The sequence below is a fragment of the Lycorma delicatula genome, chromosome 1, assembly GCF_047948215.1.
Source record: "Lycorma delicatula isolate Av1 chromosome 1, ASM4794821v1, whole genome shotgun sequence".
Lineage (NCBI taxonomy): Eukaryota > Metazoa > Arthropoda > Insecta > Hemiptera > Fulgoridae > Lycorma > Lycorma delicatula.
The window spans coordinates 108982909-108995449 of NC_134455.1; the positions used below are offsets into that span (position 1 = coordinate 108982909).

Below are 12541 nucleotides of genomic sequence, written 5' to 3' on the forward strand. Positions count from 1 at the left end.
ATCAAAGTTTAAAAATATAGATCTTTTATGTTTCAAAACTTTTTTGTGTTTATTAAATAATAAATTTTTAGTAATAATATTACAATAAAATTTCATCATAATTCATCCCCCACCGCCAAAAAAGAAATCTTAGGTAAACTTTCTTCTTTATAAAACTGTAAGTTGGAACTTAAAATTATTAAAGACAATTCATGTCAAATTATTAATTTTTTTTCAGTAATGTTGTTATTATTACAAACAAATAATTACTTACAATTTTATAATAATGTAATATACATACAAATTACGTTTAACGATTGTAGATTTTTACTTAAAAAGAGGCTAATTGACATTTTAAAAATATTTATAACGACGGGTGGTAATGGATAATGAAACTTGCTTAGCTCTGTAATATACCAATTTGTAGGATTAGAAACACTCTTGTGGATTTTCCCTGTTTGTTCGTAAAAAATATATATTAAGAAAAAAGAAGGTTTGTTTTACTGCAGAAATGGGTTAATGTCAATTCGTTACTACATTATTCCAGTTCTTCTTATGGTGTTGACACTTCTTAAGGTGTTGATAAGTAATGCAGTTCGTGGTGAATTAATCCCATAGAAAGGATTGCTTTCGTTTACAGTAATTATGTAATTGATATATGTACTTTTTAACGTCACTTAGAAAAGCTCTTGAGAGAATTTTTAGGAAATTTCATATTTTTAACAGTAAGAAATACCGGAAGATTTTTAAACAAAGTTGTTAATGATTGTAATTGAGATTAAAACGTAAACCTTACTGAAACGATTCTGTTTACGGTTGTACCCTACACGTGATATTTTAAGGAATGTTACAAAGGTGAACAAATTCATTAGTACAAAGTTAAAAATAACGGTTTTTATACTTTTACGAAGGATCGTTGTGTTTACAAGTAATTTTAATCTTTTGTTTGCGCTAGAATTAAGGGTTATTGATTTTGAAGGATGTAGAATCAAGGTTCCATGTAAGTATACGTATAAATGTGTGTGTTTGATTTTATAGGGGATAATGTACTGTTGTTTAGAGAGAAAAACACTGAACTAAGGTCGAAATCAACGATAGTAGGGCGGATGCGGGGCACGTAATGTTCTTAGCAGCCACTGGAACAAAGGGAATGCTCTGCAAATCGTATCATTATACCGGAACCGAGGCGGGAGGTCGCCGCCATTACACCCTGCTCTCGCGCTACTTCCGGTCCGTGTCTGACGTCAGCCTTACGGCCAAATGACACGGAACCGATGTTGGTCTCCACTAAGTTTCCGCTTTTAGGCTAAATTTATTCTTATTTTTTGTCTTTTGCTCTCCATTCTATACACTTTGAATTAAATGGACCGCTTTTTATTAACGGCATTTTTATGACTCCCAGGAAAAGAAAACAATCTGTTTCAACATCACAAAGGAAAAGTAACTCTCAACTTGCTACCGATGTTGATTCTTTTTTTTTTTATTCTTGGACAATAACTACAAAATTGATTTTGTTTTTGTAAACGCTAGGATGTTATTTATTAGGAAAGGTGTTTTAAAAAATATACGTTTCAAAAATAAAAAATTACGCAAAAGTTTAATAATTTTACTGCTGCACTAATATTTGTAACCAAATAGGGTTTTTATGAAAAAAATTAAAACGGAAATGAGTTTTCCTATTTTAAATAAAATATAAAAGTGGCAAATAATGTAGGAAAGTAAGTATAATTATAATTAGGTATCCAATAAAAAATCCTAACTTTTTTTTTGTGGCATCCCGATATGATAGATAAAAAAATAATAAATTAACTAATTAATCTACTCAGTAATTTATAATAACGTAACGGCTATTTATAATATCAAACACTGTAGAACAAATTTCAACAAAATTGTCATTATTTTTTTAAATATCCTATAGATAGCGCCAAAAATAGAATTCAATCGTTCAAAATGAACAAGTTTTAATAAGCTAGCAACGAATGCTCGCGGATTGTAATTTAATACGGATTTTAGTAGCGACTATCTAACTTCTATCCTCGGGCTACGACTCTGAACAGAGTTTTTTTGTCACTGTAAACTCGGTCATACGTCTGATGATGTTAAATGTGTAATAGCTAATTTTCTTTGATTTGCTTTACCCAATTTGAAAATTTATGGACAAGAATATTCAGGAATCTGCCTTGTTTACAAGTAATCAGTATTTCAGTCAGGAATTATTATTAAAAAAAAAAGAGTTGTGAAAGTAAGTGTGTAGAGTAATTAAAATAAATTATTGCATCAACGAAGACGAAATTATATTTTAGATTGATTAACTTAAAATAAAATTTAAAAAAAAATTAAAGTAACCGCTAAGTTAATTTTTTTTTATAGAGAAGAGTACTTAAGTAACTACATTATAGCATAATCATTGTGTTGTATATATGCACGTTGAATGGTGATGCTCAAAACACGCTGTGTCGGTTGTATCTTGCATTTTCTCGGCAGATTTACTGTACATCATCCGACATGGCACGAATTTACAAATGTTTTAACCACGACAGAACGCATCATTTATTTTTTTTTAAATTAGCAAATCCTGAAATACTTTGCTATTACCGTGGAAATAGCTGATAACTGAAATACTGTTGGTTAAAAAATTTCAGTTTTCCAAAGAACAAGAAAAAAATCTGATGTAGAATCCACATGACTTCCTTGTACGCCTATTAAATTATATATAAAAATTTTTAAAGTACATACAATTTTATTTCACGAATAACTTTGACTTTTTTCACTTTTTTTTGTTATTATTGAATTATTATTTATTGTACTTTTTTTACAATCAAAGGTTAATAATTATTACTAAATTAATATGTTTAAATTTAAAAAAAAGAGTTAAAAAAATGAAGACGGATTTGAACCGATGTGCCTTCCCCTTGTAAGATTCAAATATTTCATTAATTAAAATTTTATATAGCTATAACTCTGGAACCGTTGAAAATACCACTTATGATATATCGTTGAAAAGCTTCCAATGAGGGCTTATCATTGAAGTTAAGATAAAATGTAAAATCCAGTTTGTTTTTTTGGATTTTTGACTTTTTTTGGAGGTTTGGTCCAGTGGATTGCAATGAAAAGGGGATGTGCACAACTAGATGTTACAACAGTCCTAAATCCAAAATTTCAACATCCTAAGGCTAATGGTTTTTGATCTATGCGAGATATATACGTACGTATGTACGTACAGACGACATCCGGAAATTAGTCAAAATGGATTCAGGGATGGTCAAAATGTATATTTCCGTTGAAATCTGAAAACCGAAATTTTTCGCGATTACAATAATACTTTCTTGAACTTAAAAATTAATTAGATGCTATTAAGTAGGACGGAAATTAAATAATAATTATACATATCGTTGAGCGTACGATATGATGCAATCTTAGTAATTATTATTATAATGCACTCAACAGAACAGATAAAAATGCGGCCGAGGTATAATTTTCCAGTTCAACGTCTAATGAGCAACTCCTCGTTACACTACCGTATTTAATACGCCAAAGAGCGTGTGCATTTAGTCTATTAAAAGAAAATTCTTAAATTCCTTATTTTTTAATACCCAAAAATTCGTTAAAATAAACTGGTTGAGTGGGCTGACCGGTTTTTGGATATTATTTATATGAAGCTAAATTGGATTTACTCGTACTTTGTTAAAATCTTTAATTATAATAAGTGTAAATTAATGTTTAAAGTTACATTTTGTTTTACTCAGACGTTAAGTAGTTTATAACCTATTTACAAACTACATTGAAGGTCTATTTCTGGCTAGATAATTTTCAAGGTTAATTTTTTTGAATCCAAATTTCGATTAAGATCATAATTACATAAAAAAATATTGCTAAAAAGTTCTTTGGCCATCAAACTAAATTTCTTAACAAAATATTTTAATTAAAATGGAAGATATTTATAATATCGAACAAGAGACGGCACTTAATAATACACTGTACAAAAAAATTGTCGAGTTGCTTATTAAAAAGATTTTGATGAATTTTGAATCATTTTATTATACGGTGATGTCCTTTTTTTTGTGAAAAATATAAAATTTCAACCAAAAGTGTATAAGCATCCTTAGAGATACTGAAATATGTTAAAAAAATTTATTCTACTCTTTGAGTAAAATTTTGAGAAACGGAAACAATATGATTTCACCACCTCCTTGACCAAATGTAAGCAAAATGAAAGAAATGACATCAATGAACTACACTCAGAAGAAATTATAAAATATTTAATAAAAATAGATTTATCCATTTTGAAAATATCAAGTGAAATGATTACTAACGAACAAAAGCAAAGTTAGTCTTATTATTTTCCATCCGTGAATGAGATTTCCCGAATTGCAAATCCAAAATAAGATACTGATGTGATAAAATGATCTAATTAAAACAAGAGTTTGACTTCGAGTACAGAAACGACAAAAGGTTTTATTATCAGTACCCCTTTGTGGGGAGTTTGAGACAAAATATCATCAGAAAGTATTCTGGTTACGCAAGAGGCATTAAATTATGTAAAATATTGTACCAAACCTTTGAATAAAATTTTAAGATGCGGAAACATCATGTTTCTCCTGCGTTGAACTATTGTAATATAAATTAAATGCAAATTACTCATATGCATAAATCATCACGTCAAATTCCATCCAAATATTTGGAAATATCAAGAAAAGTCAGGTATACGTACGTAAATAAATCCGTCTGGAATTTTTCAATTTTTACATTATGCTTTTACTTTTTATTAGAGAGTATCATGAAAAATGAAGATTTCCAAAAATCTTTACATTTAAAATTTGACCGGATTAGCGTGCTTTCCCTTTTATAGTATACTGTTTAGCTATTTAGAATAATTACTATAAAGGGAAAAAGTAAATAAACACTGACATATGTATATATATATATATATATATATATATATATATATATATATATATACACATATATGTAATAATTTTTAGTTAGCTTTAGTGATCCAGAAAACTGTTGCAAAAGAATGTCTTGTAAAAAAAAAATACAAGTTATATAAAGTAATATTTAAACTTAGACCACACTGAGTGTAATCGGTGTACTTCCCAACCCGGTTTAAAAAACTAACTTTTTATTTTCATTTTTACTGACTTTTCGAAGAAAAGTAGAAAATCGAAGTACGAAGAAGCCGAGTTTTCGAAGAAAAGTAGCTGAAATTTAAGAAATATTTCACTAGTCGTAACTCGCAAACAAAGCATTTTAGGACATATGTTTGTTTATATGAACTTTTTCCATAATTTTCATGAGTAGAATAGGTTATAAAAGTCCCGGAAAAACTTCATGATACATTCTATATATATTTATATGTATTAGTCTTTGTAAGTTGTATGTAATATATAAAACTTACCAATTTACTATACATATATATATATATATATATATGTTGTTTAAAAGATCATATAAAACCATTATGATAAATAGATGTACTATTTTATTGACAAGCAATAGGTGATAAAGCTAAACAAAAAATATACACGTCGATATGATGAAGCGTTACGCGATACCAAGTACGTAGAACTTTAGAGTTACCTTATCGGGTTAACAAATAAACAAAAAAAATATAAATGTTTTGGCTAAAGCACAATACAGTACCGTTTTTAATGTACAGTCAGAGAAGTGTGATCCTGTCATTTCCCCACTGTGTAATATTCATGTAAAAGAAAAACACATTCCCACTTTTTTGAGTTGTTACAATTAACTCGCGGTAATATACTACATACATAATGTATAATATATTATAGACCTGGATAATAATATACCATGTAACCATTAATTACAAAATATATCATTTTTATGTTTGGTATTATTATCGGGCATGATCTGCACTCAGTAGGATTACCTCTTCCCTTATGTAAATATATGTTTTTATAAGATAAAGCGTAAGATAAAATTATGTTACACTTTAATTTACCTTCTAAATAAAACTGTAACTTTCCCTTATATCTGCGGTATTTATATTCCTTTAGCTTGGGAGTCCTTTCTTTAACCTTCAATGGAATATTTAACGCTTGTTAGTTGCGTTTTTAAACTCGTTTATTTTTTTTTCTGGAAGGTATTTCTATCCTCATGTTTTTCCAATGTAGTTTTCAATATAAGAAAAACAGAATTTGAAAATTATAAAGCAATAGCGTTTAAGTAATATAAAACCAATAGTATAACTATTAGGTCTGTTTCATTACCAACACGAAGATTTATTAGTTCAATTTATACAAGCACCTAATTAGCACTTAACTGGATAGTCTTCGAATAAGAAACAATGTTTTTTATTTGCAAATCTCAATATCCATCCTCCAATTTTAGTTGTCGAATTACTTATAAATATATCTTTTATTTTACATTCTTTTTGAGTCTTATTATGCTCCTATAAAATAATACTTAAAAACAGCACCTAATTATGTTCTTATGGCTAAATACAGTAGATAATCTTCAATGGGCTTAAGAATATTTCAAAGAAAGTACAAATTTTAAAGTTTTGTTCAAATAATTTTTTAATTTACAATAATCAATAAATATGTTCATAAAATATTACTGCACATAAGAATTTTTTTTTTACCAGCAAACTATAGCAACATGTAATTTAATCAACATAAGTAAAATAAAAAAAAATAAGCCTAAGATAACCTTGATGGAAATATGTCTCATCTGATGTTATTGAAAAAGCAAAAAAATTAACCCTCTCAACCCCGTGATTCCAAAGTACGCACCGACTGATTGATGTAATACATCTTGTAACTTTACGTCTTCAATCCCGAGCCGGTTCGATTCCTAGCTTGGGTTACCACTCTTTTTACTATTTATAATTTTAAATCTAAAGAAAAAATATAATTAATTTTTTAATTAACTAAATTGTTAATTTTTAAAAATCAAAAATTTTACCTGGAGGCGCCGGGCATCGATCCCGGTACCTCTCGCATGCTAAGCGAGCGCTCTACCATCTGAGCTACGCCCCCTGTGGTTGAAATTAGAAGAGAAAGAAAACTATATCTATTTTATTAAGAATAAGGTTAAGAAATTATTTTAAATAAAACTGGTTTGTTCAATTAGAGATATCAATTACATGGTGGGAGATTTCTAAACCGGTAAGAGTAACGTAGTAACGCAGAACAAAATACGTATTCGGGTGCCGAACAAACAGTATGGAGTGTTTTAAGTTGTATTTGCGGTCAGTTCAATGTAAAATAAACCGTATTGAATTACTGGTACACTGATCGCTCATTAAGAGTCAATCTGATGCTTTTCTCAGCAGTTTACTATCTACCATTTTTAACGAGAAAATTTTAGGAAAAATCCTTAGAAATATTTCGTTAAATTTAATAACGAGGAACATTAATGTAAAATTTCATAAAAATTTGAAAATGTTTTCGGCTACAAATGCGTCACAAACAAAACATACAAAATGAAAACAGATTGAATTAAGTCAGAACTTCGCGTCAACGAGTAAATAATCTATGCTGAAGATGTTTTTACATGGAACGTATTTTTTTTAATGCGTTAAAAATAATAAAGTATGTTAGTCTTGTGAAAAACCCTTCTTTCCTTGTACAGATTTATTGGAGGATCACCGAATAACATGAATCTATTAAAATCAATCTAATGAAATCTAAAAAAAAAACACAATTTCTTTTCGAAAATTATCTCACATATATGGTTTTCACGGTAACATCTAATTCATTCATTAGATTATGAAACAGTTTATTTTTCGAACTCAATCATGTTTTTATTTATTTGTTTAAATATAAATTTTGAGTTTTTAAACCAATTTTGTTAATATCATCGGTCACCTCTCTCTTTTTCACAAATTCTCGACAATAAATTGTCACTAAAAAAAAAAAAAAAATAGTATGTTTTTTTCTGAGATTCTCTTATACTATATGTGTAAGAAACTTTTCTTTTTTTTTTTTGTAAATCGTCTTTTTCGTTTTAGGTTTCACCAGTTTATGCTAATGGATACTCCATGTCATCTGGGATTGGGATGGCTTCAAAAACTGCCATATCATTCATTATATGGCAATTTTTGGAGCATCACCACATGATGTGGAGTACGATAGTCCAATTAGCTTGATTTTTACGATAATTTGTATTTCGGTGAAAATTCAACTATCCCACTTAGAGATGACTATGTGATTAAGTGGCCAAAACTGCCAAATTTTTAAATTAATAAAATCAGTAAGATTTTTGTCTGATTTAACATATTTTCTACTCCTTTCCAATTTTGGTCAACCCTTTTACATCCTACCTCAATTTCAATTCCTATATTATTTATGAAATTTGCATGAAAAATTTAGGATTTATTCATCGAAAATATTTTCAACTTTTTTTGAGTTGAGTCACGGATAAACCTGCAATAACCCGGAACATATTACTAAAATAAATTCCTCTTAACTTGTTTAATGGACAGTTTTGTAAATACAGAAACATATCTTATAATTCACGTAAAATTACGCCGGTTTAATGTAGTAAAATGCGCTTACAAGGCCCAGTTGCTTATTTATTTTACACGTAAAATAACACAATTTTTTATTAGTGGTTCGTTTAATCATTATTTAAACGCTGTAGGGAAGGAGGTATTTTTTCCTTAATCATTAGGAGAAACATTTTGTACGTACTGGTCTGCACAGTAGAAGTTGTGCGGATGTGATAACGAAATAAACAAAAAGATTACTAAACGATTGGACAAAGTTAAAGGTGATTGACAATAAAAGGCAGTCATTATCTTGACTTGTACCTTTTTTTTTTTTTATGAAACTTTGTTTTCTATTAATGATGTAAGTGTATAAAAACAATTTAATAATGTTTTTATTTTAGAAAAAAAAAATTTTTTTTTGATAATGTAGTGTTTTTATAATTTTTTTTATGTTGTCATTTTACTACTGTATTATTAATAGAATTTTTGGTAATAAGATGTTAAATTGAGTTTAATAATAATTAGTATATTCGGTACTGTATATGTGTGTGTGTATGTATATATATATATATATATATATATATATATATATATATATATATATATACACACATACTCATTTTTCGTTAATATCGTTTAATACGGTCAGCCGTTTAATAGAGCAATATGGTTCCGGTCTCGGAGTGGTCCGATTATTCGGAATCCATTGTACCAATTTTAAAGTAGTCGGATAATATAAATCGTACAGATACAACAGTCATTTTAATTCATAGATGTTAGAGAATATGTATTTAAATATAACAGTTAAACTAGTAAAATTAAATTGAGTGATTCTTGTATAGAATTATTTTTAAATTTAATACACCTTAAGAGAAATAAATTTGAATAAACAAAATTAATTACATATTATTGGAATAATTAAATGTTATTAAAACATTTAAAATAGTAAAATTAAAACAACAGTGTTGAAGTGCATCGAAACAGAAAACTGATTTCACTGTCTAACCCCCTTGAGCAATCACAACTCAACACGATCGGGATCCAGGGGATTCACCCTATCAATCGGACACCAGTGACATTTTACGTTTCACCGAATGATAAACATTTTCAAATAGACAGCCAGACTGGACGGGTTTTTAGATCAAGTTTTTCAGTCAATTAAATCTTTCCACAGTGTAATTATCGGAACAAAGCGGGTTATGTGTTTATGTAAATGTGTGCATGTGTGTGTGTTGTAGAGTTGTAGTAGATTCACCCCTTGCGCACGACCCGCACTCGCCCACCCTGATAGTAATACTCAATGTAATACGAATCATCATGTTATGTCTGTGTATACGCGTGTGTATACAATTGAGCACTCTTTTATTATTATACAACTCCCACCCTATCAAGAGTTAGTTAGTCTATTCAGTAGTCACGCACGCGTAAGTTATCCTACAATATAATCAAATAACAAAACATTCTTTTAATACCGCACACCATGCTTGCTTTGAATAGCTATATAAATTAAAATTTTTCGGTACATTTCTCACAATAGTCTACAGTTTTGTTTTTCTTTATATTCATCCTGTTTATTAATTTACGAACTCATATGAAATATTAGAACCGATTTAAATGAAATTTGTTTAAATGAATTCCTAATTTTTAATCTTGTTTAAAATTTACGCCACATATATTTACTATTAACTAGCTGCACCGCGCGCTTACTTGACGTGTAGCTTGAGCCCTTCAACGCGGATTTGTTTGATTTTCAGGTCTGATGCTGCTTGAAATTCAGCTTGCGGGTTTTTTTTTAACCTTGTATGTTTTTTCATAAAAAAAGAAAGAAAATTAAAAAAATTATCGAAACCGGTGCCGTAGTTTTTACTTGACTAACAAACAAACAAACTTTCAGATTTATATGTTAGTATGACATATGATGGTATTGGTATGACATATTGGATTAATAGTTACAATATTTTTTCCGCTATTTTTATGGCTATTACTCGTATAAAGAAAGCACTCGAAGTAAAACAAGGACAATTAAAATTTCTCTCTCTGAAAGTAGAAAGATTCACTAAGCACCAGATCTTATGTTAAACAAAGTTGTCTTACACGGTATTTCGGAGGGTTTCGTATATTGATATAACATATCTGGCTCAAGAACGGATCATTTATTTGAGAAAGGTAAATCGAAACAGGTAAATCATTTCAGTTCTCGCTTTTCTAAGCCTAGTTTGGGATGCATGCCATTCTTCAGAATTATTTTATCGTTTTCTAAAGAGACTTATATCTCCTGTTAGATATTATGTTGCTTACAAGCGTTACCATTATGGCACTTAGCGTAGACCGATATAGACTGTTAATATAATTTATTATTTAGGTTTCTCCTGGTCCTTTTTACAAAAATATTTATTTTAAATTTACTCGTTTATTTGATTAAAAAAAAAGAAAGTAGACCAAAATTAAAGGATATAGAAGTTATAGGAAATTTAGCACCTAGCAGTTTTAGAGAACTCCATAACCTACTGACTTTTTTTCGTAGATATTATAATTACATAACTAACAGCATAGCTATTTTCAAGAATAGCTAGCATCCCTTAACAAACTTATTAAGAAAGTTAGGAGTGAAGTAGTTATCCTTTACCATTCTCATTTAGCTGAAAACATTAACATATATTTATGGGAAAACTACCGACATTCATGTGATTTGGTTCATTCTGTTCAAGGTTTAACTATACACTCTGTGTATCATTAATTTCAGAGAAAGTTTCTTTGATGAGTTAATCCATGAAAAAGTTTTATACGCAATATTAAATAACATAATATAATCATATTCATTCTGTGAATTAATGTATCGTAGTAATTCCCTGAACTGTGAATAGTAACGAAATAGGATTATATCTGTAAATTTAATGAAATTTTTCAATAAATACACTCGAAAATAGAATTAAAAATATCAATAATTTTTTTAAAGAGATAAAATTCGTTTTTAATCGATAATAAACTATAAGTTTAGCGGCAAAAAAAAGAAAGATTTTGCTTTGTAAATACCTAAGTTGTTTAATGTTAATATTGTTCATGAATCTCTCACTTTAATATTAGTCAGGCAGTCAGACATTCATTGAATCTATGCGATAGTGAATAGCATACAGTGGCTAACTGGAAACTGTCCCCTTAACTATGTCTAATTATCTGAATTATCTAGTTGAAAAGCCATTAATCCATTAGGCGAGTTAATATTAATAGAGCAACGCTTGCATCTGGGCTTCTAATTACTTTGTCGGCCGCTTGAAGCGCTGCGCTGCTACCAATGTTGTTCCAGTACTTAAGTCATTACGGGAGCCATTTTACAACATCTGTCTTAGTATTTCACTTAGCTTCATCATGGCTATAATTAATTATGAAACACACTACACCGCAACTGCGGCGGGAAGGGGAAATGTTTAAACGGGGGGAAGGAGGGTGTTGCTTGATGATTATTAATGAAATATTTCATGAAAACACATTAATTTAATGCGTTTAGTCAACTAAGTCTTTACTCGAATACTAACACTGAATGTTGTAAGATGTAACACCCGCTTTCAAATAGATTGTTAAATTAGAATATTCTCTACACATATAATTTCATAAATTTCAAAAATTTAACTTTAGATTTAGTTAATCATTAATATCAGTTACGTTATTTTATATTCCCGCCATCGTATTGCTTCTCTAATGTTAATTACCGTATTCATATAATTTGTCCACCCTTAACTAAGGTAGCTAAATTAATAATAATAAAAAACAACTAAGGATCATAAAATTCCCTTATTGTTTATTATTAAAAAATAAGATCATAAACTAGACACACTAATACAGAAAAATCAGGAAAGGTAATTAATAATTAAAAATTATTCGTCTTTTTTAATTTTTGGATCCAAATTTTCGGTATCATGAGGATTCATTATTGTCTTCGTCCTCTTAATCGAATTTACCTTTTTTTTCACTATTCAAATTTAGTTACATTTTCTCACAATAATAATTATTATAAATTTTACAATATTATTACTATATTATATTACTTATAAATATTTATAATTATCTGATACGCCACCATGTTCTTAAAAGAATTAACTCTTCGCTTAT

The 12541-nt window shown here is 28.8% G+C and overlaps 1 protein-coding gene and 1 non-coding gene across 3 annotated transcripts in view; both read right to left on the bottom strand.

Annotated features, from left to right (window-relative positions):
* Positions 1-12541, bottom strand: part of Drgx (Dorsal root ganglia homeobox) — a 309721-nt gene that overhangs the window by 53427 nt on the left and 243753 nt on the right. The gene's annotated exons all lie outside the window — the stretch shown is intronic.
* TRNAA-AGC (transfer RNA alanine (anticodon AGC)) lies at positions 6908-6980 on the bottom strand. The gene has a single exon. It is a non-coding gene; the product is annotated as a tRNA-Ala (tRNA).